This window comes from Anguilla anguilla, chromosome 7, assembly GCF_013347855.1.
Source record: "Anguilla anguilla isolate fAngAng1 chromosome 7, fAngAng1.pri, whole genome shotgun sequence".
Taxonomy (NCBI): Eukaryota; Metazoa; Chordata; class Actinopteri; order Anguilliformes; family Anguillidae; genus Anguilla; species Anguilla anguilla.
This window is the reverse complement of record NC_049207.1, coordinates 4,082,909-4,091,830: the sequence shown is the minus strand read 5'-3', so window position 1 is coordinate 4,091,830 and position 8,922 is coordinate 4,082,909. Positions and strand designations below refer to the sequence as shown.

At 50.2% G+C, this 8,922-nt stretch overlaps 1 protein-coding gene across 2 annotated transcripts in view; it reads right to left on the bottom strand.

Moving 5' to 3' along the window:
• Nucleotides 1-6,746, bottom strand: part of syt1a (synaptotagmin Ia) — a 231,418-nt gene extending 224,672 nt beyond the window's left edge. For both annotated transcript variants that reach the window (XM_035426718.1, XM_035426717.1), the window contains exon 1: nt 6,398-6,746. The gene's annotated coding sequence lies outside the window, so the exon portion shown is untranslated. The remainder of the gene's footprint in view (nt 1-6,397) is intronic.
• Nucleotides 6,747-8,922: the final 2,176 nt, after the last annotated feature.

Sequence of the window (8,922 nt, the reverse complement as noted above, 5' to 3'; positions counted from 1 at the left end):
GGTGCACACCGGAGTCAATTCCACTTCAGTGCAATCAATTCAGGAAATTAACCGCACATCAATGCATTAATTGAAGAATGCCCATGATGTTCTATGAGGATTTTTTAAATGAATCGAATTGAATTCCAATTCCTGTCCTGATTTGACTGAATTGAGATGGAACTGACACCCTTTGACACACAGCAATGTCTTAATAACCCAGTGATCCTTTAGACATAAATATGACGACACAACTATGAATCACATGGACATCAAACCTGGAACAATGCATCTCAAAGAGTTTTGCAGTGAATGATTTTGGTGGCGCGTGGCGTTCAGAAACCAGACTTTATTGAAGAACCCATTGAGTCATTGACCAGACAATACACCTTGAAAATCTTAATACAGCACAGCCCACTGCAAAACTAATCCAGCCTGAATAGGGCTTAACCCTTTAAGGTGCAAGATCACAAGTATGTAATTAGAATGTTTTTAACTGAGCATCCTAATGCTGATGTAACAATCACTACTGAAAACAATGGAACAATGACCTGGAATTTTGAAAAGAAAAACCATTCCGAGAAGCCTACTCTTCAAAGGGTTAAGTTGCTCTGGATAAGAGTGTCTGCTAAAGGACTCAACATAATGTAGCACATGCATATGCAGGCGAAGCCTGAACGTTCACCACAGTCTGGTATGTGTGTGTGTGCTGCATTCTCCGCTCGCCTGCCCGGTCTCATACAGCCCGTGATGTCAGTCATCATGAAGAGTGATGGAGGGCATTGCCGCTACTTAAGGCACAATGGGCCTCTCAGTGGCTCAATCACAGAGCCACCGCACCGCGATCCGGAGCGCCCGCCTGGGGGGCCCGGGCCCTGACGAGAGCTCCCGCTAAAAAAAAAAAGCCCATCGGATCCAGCCGCACGCGCCCGCTACCGCGTTCAGCAGCGCGTCAAACGAAAACAACTTTATAAAAACCCTCGTTCATTACAGCATCACCCCCCCCCCCCCCGGGGCGCTACATCCACCCCCCCGCTTCCTCTCTCACTGTGTCAGCTAGTCCTGCAGCGATGCATTGTGGGATTCCTCATTCCTCCCGCTTATACGCCGTCAGTCGGTGAGCGTATGAAACGTGTTAAGGCGGGGTTGGCGGTGGTGTAAAGGGGAGGGGGCAGAGCTGCATTCCTCTGCACGTTCCATCGTTCCTTATTACGCTCATAAAATATTCAATATGTCCTCCGGCTGGCCTCCGTGTCCGCGTTTGCCCTTCTGTAATAATTACTCCCCTCCGGCCGCCTCTGCCTCAATAAACAAGCAGAGGCAAGGTGCATTGTGGGTGGGCATGTGTTGCAAGGGACCTTGCAATCTTCATTTACCGCCTAGATCCTCCTCTACACCACCCCCGGCACGACAAATGCTCTAAGGTGGAAAGGTACCGCGAGTAAGCCTTCGCGATAATTTATATTTCTACATCGGGTCCCAAACAACCAGAATATTAAAATTGTGGGAGGGAAAGTAATTTCCTGTTTGGGCCTAGTTTAATATTGAATACTGCAGTAATATATATACACACAAAAGCTTATTTTTTTATCAAAGCAATATCACACATTTCTCTCCTCTCCGGTGCTGATTTCCAATATAATGTCACAGAGCACATTGAGAATTGAGGATATGCAAATGAACAGGGCTCTGGTGTTTGCAGATTGTTTATCTTTTAATATTCACTACAAAGAGAAGCATGGCAGGTTCTGGACCTCAGTGGAAAGACAATGACAGACCATAATACTCGTTCGGGTAGCTACTGACCCAGACCACACATTAGGATTTGCTTTGAGGGCGTCCCTCAGTGAGAGAAAAAAATAAGAAATAAAAAAAACACGATCCTGAGGTAAACTGCTCTCCTGTCATTACTCCTCTTCCTCCCCCTGCTTCCACACTTCCAGCAGGACGGCCAACGCTGATCTTTACTCGTTCGCAGCAGAACTTTCCGAGCTGGGAGCTGGAGCCGGAAGCTGGCAGCTCTCTCGCGCGCTGGCTCCTGGTGCCAGGACCGCACAGAGCCCCTCCGGTGGGCGGGAGCGTGCGTTTGAACAGGCCCGGTTCTGAAAGGTGGGGATTTGAGATAATGCGGGACGAGCGGCGGCTCAGGGCGGCTCGGGTCCGATCGGTATTAATCAGCGCGGGCCACGCATTGTGTGCCGGGGGTTTATCGCTTCCCCCGCGTGACTAATCCCCTAATTTGGACCTTATCTCCGCCGGTTTCTGGGGCTCAGAGCGCCCACTTTCCCCCCCGGCCCGCGGCTAAGCCGCGCCCCGTGTGCCGGGACGCACGCCCACTCCACTTTTCGACCGACGAGCGGAGAGCCAACCCTCAAGAGCAGGGGCAGCAGCAATGACTCCTGGGGCGTGGCTGGACTTCACACGCTGCCAGTAACCCACGGGTGATTTTTAAAACCGTCTAGTTTAAAAAATCCATTTAAACTGTCTACAGTTTAAAAATCCAGTCTACAGTTAAACAGTCTACAGTTTAAAAAATCCATTTAAACTGTCGACAGTTTAAAAATCCAGTCTACAGTTAAACTGTCTCCAGTTTTAAAAATCCAGTCTACAGTTAAACTGTCTCCAGTTTAAAAATCCAGACTACAGTTAAACTGTCTCCAGTTTAAAAAATCCAGTCTACATTTGACAGGTTTAGGAAATGTAGATGAACCTCCCGTGTGTAGTGTCTCAAAAAGTGGCTTTTTTCTAATATGTGTTAAACAGGATACTGATTGCTTTGCCCTTTATGCAAATAACAGGCATGTCCCTTTGTGCCATTTGAGCTGACAAACTTTAGATTTGATTACTTTTACAATTATGGATTTAATCTCATTAAAGTGTGCACAGTTGAACTGAGCAGCAATATGTTGCAAGCCTGAAATCTCAAGCCTTGGGAGTGACACAATTACATGCCATCTCTCACTGACTCACTGACTCAGTCACTCACTGACTCAATGATTCAGTCACTGACTCAATGACACAGTCACTCACTGACTCACTGATTCATTCACTCACTCACTGACTCAGTCTATCAGTCAGAGATGCTGAAGCATAAAACTTCACTGTCATGAGGAATTAGTAAATGCTAACCTCCCTCAAAGCTGTATGTAGTTATACACACTGTACATGACTCCACGCTCCTTAAAATCAGTTTCCACTGATATAGTTGTGGCTGTCTCTGGTACTGAAATATTATAGCAAGCTTAGCTGATTCCCATCCTGTTTGCAAAACTGCGCTAACTGTACATGATCTAATGCAGTTTATGCTGAAGCTCACTACAGCGAAGATCTGAAGTCCAAGGCTGAAAATGTATTCGATTCCAGCATCATGGCTACTCATATAGAAACTTGTTGCTCTGACTGGCAGTTGTCTACACTGGTTTTGAAGACTTGGCCCATTAATGTTTTCCACAGAAGACCCTATATTACTTACATGCTCAGATTTTTTCTGTTAAATTCTTCCAGTTTATTTTCTATGGACATGGTGGGGGCAACTGAAACCTGAAAGGCCTTTCAAACCAATTAAAAATAAATAAGTACAATAAATAAAAAAATCTTTAGAGATGATACATTTCAATCAGGACCTTTTTTTTTAAAGAAGAAAAAAAAAAAGAGCATTCATATCCAAAGCGGAAACAATACATTCATATTTCACTGTGACACTGCAAGCGGAGCAGTGACCTTCGCACACAGCGACGCGCTATCCGTCACTGAGGAACGAGCGCTCTGTAAACGCAGCGGTTTGTTTACGACACAGCGCCGACCTGCTGAACGTGAGATGGATGCGCGTGACGGGTTTGCGGGGGCGAAGGTAAGATCGTCCGGACGCGCGCTCGGTCGCACCCCTCCTCTCCGCCAGAGGGGCGAGGCGAAGGATTAAAAACGCGCGGCGAACGATTTCCTGCGCTCGGCTGTCGAAGGAACCCGCAGCGGCGCAGTCTCGCAAGGTCAAGCCACAACGGGACTGCTGTTTCTGGCCCTCCTTCTTTTTTTCAAAAGCTTTCCCTACAACAGAAGACCCCCCCCAACCCCCAACCCCCAACCCCCCTGCAACTGCCGACAGTCACCAACCCTCACCGGCAGTCCCGGTCGGAGAAATTTCTAAAATTTCCTCATTACAAACGGCATAATTCCCCGTTTCTGAAAACACCATCTTCGACGAGGGGGGGGGGGACTGCCATTTTTCCACCCTCCTTTTACCTGGGAGCCAGGTGTGACAGACAGTCCGGCCAATCAGCAGCGCTAATTACCCAGTTAATTGCCTGGGAAGAAAATAAAACTGTGGGTCAGATTTGGATTTGAGGGCCAGATTTCAGTATCCACAGTCCAATGGCTGCTGAGCCTCCCCGCTCATTAACGGATATTAAACACGGTGGACATAGCGAGGCAACCCCCTCGATGACAGGAGAGACACGATTTACCCAGGGAGACAAAGATCCGTGGTGTCGCAGAGACTAAAACACGTTTTTCGTGATCTTACTGTGAAAAGCTCAAGGAAGCCAGCTCCGCCGGTGACACTCGTCACGGAACAGCTGGTGGTGCACAACATCCGCACCGTAACTTAGCATTGACCCAGCTTCAAAGTAGCAGGAAGAGAATGCTAAATGCTAGCGTGACCAGGATTCTCATATTCTCTGATGAACAAAGGTAGCCATGGTTATAATAAGTAAGGAAACGGGCTTCAGATGCTGCCCACGTGAACACAGAGCGTTGTAAGATGCTCTGGACAAGACCATCTGCTAAATGGATGTAATGTAATGTAACGTAGTGCATTAACGCAAGCCTCCGTCTCCACTACTTCGCCAATCTGGCCAACCCACAGTTCAGCGGCAGCGCAAGTCGTGTGTGTGTGTGTGTGGTGTGTGTGTGCGTGTGTGGTGTGTGTGTGTGTGTGCGTGCGTGGTGTGTGTGCGTGTGTGTGTGTGTGTCGTGTGTGTGTGTGTGTGTGTTTGTGTGTGTGCGTGTGTGTGTGTGCGTGTGTGTGGTGTGTGTGTGTGTGCGTGCGTGTGGTGTGTGTGTGTGTGCCTTTTGGTGTCGCTTGGCAAACGCGACCAGGGGCCGCGGCTGTTCTTGTTATGTTCCTGTCTGAGGAGGGAGTTATGCAAGCGCTGTGAGGCAATTCATTATGTAAGCCGAGAAGCACAGCCCGAGCAACCCCCCCCCCCCCACCCTCCCGACGAGGTCTTCCCTGGGCGCACGGCAACCACGGCCGGTTGCCACCCGAGGTACGGAGCGACCCGAGGCGGGGTAAACAAGCGCGCTCTCCGCTGAATCGGGTTGCCGTTTGGCGACGCGGGGCGCCCGATGCGTGTGCGTGTGCGTGTGCAGGGTGTTCTCAGCGCCGAGCAACACACGCTAACCGCACACGGCACACGCTACCGCACACGCTGCACACGCTGCACACGCACTGTGGGGAAAAGGCCGTGTTTGTGGATAAAAAACCCAGCCGCCCAAACCAGCGAGTAACAGAGAAGCCTGGCGAAGCTTCGCCGTTCGGACGGCGTCCCGCGTTAAAGGACGTCGACAACTACGGCACGCCAACTCGTGCCAACCGGTATGCCAATAGCAACGCTTCCTGTGCGCAACGCAGCCCTGCACAGACAGAGCGGAAGCCATAAAAGTGCTTTTGATTTGCAGCAAAAAAACTAAAACGAACAATTAAAGCACTTTCGATTGTGCTACAGAACAGTTACCCCCACGATACTGCGAGTGTATTTGTACTTGGCAGTTCGTCATCGTTTCAGTTAATGCAAATGTACAGTATGTTTTACACTTCACGGGGACACTGTGAGAAACATACACGAGAGAGCTGGGTGCCTTTTCAGAAAGCATCAGCAGCCAAAACTCAAAACTGCAAGCAGTTAGAGCAAAAGATAAACCCCTCACATTTAAAAGATGGAGGGAGAAACACACAAAGAAGGAGGTTGCTGGAGCCGAGAGGATAATCAGATTGTGTGGACCAGAGGGATCGGGTTCCAGGGGACACCAGCGGCAGCCAAATCTGGCATCTTGCTGCGTGCACGCACCCACACACACACCACACACACACACACTCCACACACACACACACACACACACACACACTCTCCATCTGGATATCGCACCATCCTTCCACCACCACAATGGCATCCCCCGTCCTCTCTGCCGCCATTGCCCTGCTCCCAGCTACGCTCCCCCATGGCGAACGCGTTCCATGTGCGAGCGATGCCCTGTCGGAAAGGCGGGGGGGTGTTTGGCGGGAAGGGTGCACGGACTTCACCCTAATTCAAGCCCTCTGGTCTGAGCAGGTGGCACCCAGCGCTGCCCCCCCCCCCCCCGTTCACCCGCGAGCGTTTCCGTGGCACCCAGAGAAACGGCGGCGGTTTTTGCGGCCACCTACCTGGAGCTTCCTCCTCCACCTCCTCCTCCTCCTCCTCCCGTCTGCTTCAGCTCGATCTGCGGACGCGGCTGGCCTCGTGCAGAAGAGAGCTCATCGGGGAAATCTGATTAAAATGTTTTGTTTTTTTTGTTTTTTTTTAAAAAGAAAACGTGGCGCCACGACTGAGAAAGAAAGAAAGAGAGAGAGAGAGAGAGAGGGAGAGAGATAAAAAACGAGTCTGAACCCTGATTCTGCTGCTTTGCCTTTGCTGCTCTTATCTTCTGCCGAGCCCTGGGGGAGACGTACTCATGGCAATGTGCTATCCGTCGCTACAAAAAAGGACAGCGCTGGGCGGTGAGAAAGAGAGAGAGAGAGGGATGAGTGGAGGAGGAGGAAGAGAGCGGGGGGGTTGGGGCGAGGGGGGGGGGGGGGGGCTCGACTGTTTAACAGAGCGTCGTCACGCGGCGGTTCCTACGGAATCCCTCCAGTGAGAGGGGCCCTGCATCACAGAGTCCTTGGCCGTGATTGGCCGAGAGCGGAGGGAGATGCCTGGCGCGTGCAGCCTGGCGGTGGTAGACTAGGATGACCCTTTTCTGTCCGCATCAGCTCCCCTTCCAGCGCGAGGATGCCGGGGGGGGGGGGGGGGACGAGGGGGAGGGGGGAGACAGGCGAATGACAATCAAGGACATCAAACAAACATGTCCTCCTTTGGGGATGCATCACAGAGAGGGCGGCGAGAAGAGAGGTATGCAGACTGCACGGGCTTTAAACACGCATGTTATACACACACACACACACACACACTCTCTCTCACACACACACGCACGCGCACGCACGCACGCACGCACGCACGCACGCACGCACGCACGCACGCACGCACGCACGCACGCACGCATGCACACACACACAGACACACACTCACATACACACACGCGCACACGCACACGCACACACACACACGCACACACACACAGACGACACACGCGCAGGAGAGAGCTATGCACGCATTAAAAACACGCACGAGCACACGCGTGTCCCAGTACGCACAAGGACATGTGACAGGCGCGCGCGGGCAGAGAGAGAGAGAGAGAGAGAGAGAGAGAGAGAGAGAGAGAGAGAGCGAGAGAGAGAGAGAGAGAGAGAGAGAGAGAGACAGAGAGAGAGAGAGAGAGAGAGAGAGAGAGAGAGAGAGAGAGAGAGAGCGAGAGAGAGAGAGAGAGAGAGAGACAGAGAGAGAGAGCGAGAGAGAGAGAGAGAGAGAGAGAGAGAGAGAGAGAGAGAGAGAGAGAGAGAGAGAGAGAGAGAGAGAGAGAGAGAGAGCGCACAGCGCGTCGTGTTTCCCAGAAAAGGCCGGTCCGTGTGCGTGATTTCTCCGGGGACCGTGGGCTCGGCTGCCTGCATCAATAGGAGCACACAGACACAAGCGCCGGAAGAGCACGCGAGGCCAACTGCCAATTAGCACGATGAATAGCGGCGAGCACGTTAGCGTCACGCTGGATGTTTACACGTTCGGCGAGGTTCGGATCACGTCCTTTAAACCCAAACAGCTGGCCACTCGCAAATTTAGAAGTCTTATAGCGCTCCTTTTTCCTTCCTCCCACATATATGTAATTTGGAATTGTATTTCTAAAGCACTCTGGTTAAATTTTCAAATAAAATTTGAATAATTAATGATAACTCATTGAAATATCCTTAAGCCATGTGAATAAACAAATGTATGAACAAATTATTTGTTTGGTAAATATTACACCGATTGATCTACTTCTAAATCGATTGGCTGCAGAATTCCTAGGAAATGGGTTTCTCTCTATGAGGTATTATCGAATACATCTACAATCATTTCAGCTTTGAAATAACACAGCATTTTTAGTATAGTAACTTCTGGTGCCTCATTGATCACGTTGAACTGTCATTGCAGACAGTAGACCTTTCAGCACAATATTGTGTGTGAACATTTCTAAAGGACTTCAGAGGAACAAATATTTGCAGACCACATGGGTTCACAAGTAATCTATTTTCTGTAGTAATCTTTTGCACTCCAAACCTAGATGCGTACAGTACTGCGAGGGGGGGGGGGGTGGGGGGAGGAAGCTATGCTTTGTCCTTCTGTTCATGTGCTTTATAAAAGCGGATAAAGCATTGAATAGGGATCGAGGATGAATGTGGGGAGAGGTCACACAGGGACTACAGCAGCAGAGGTCCAGGACCTCGCGTTTGTTCCGCCACAAAAACCCAAGGGCATTCTGGGAAAAGCACATCAAATTCAGCCCTATTGCTCTTCAGTAAAAAATAAAAAAAAGGCCTGAGGAAGAATCGTATCGATCAGAATGGCACATCTCCAGCCGCATGAAACTCTCACAGTCAACCAGATATGCCATCACTGCACAAAAGAGTGGAAATTCATTTGGACTTTGTTCTTACACACGCACACACGCACACACATCCGCATACACAAACATGCACACACACGTACACAATGACGTTCATGCAGAGCCTCTGAATTTTACCCATTCAGTTAGCCCAGTGGCTACCACCGACCGTGTGGT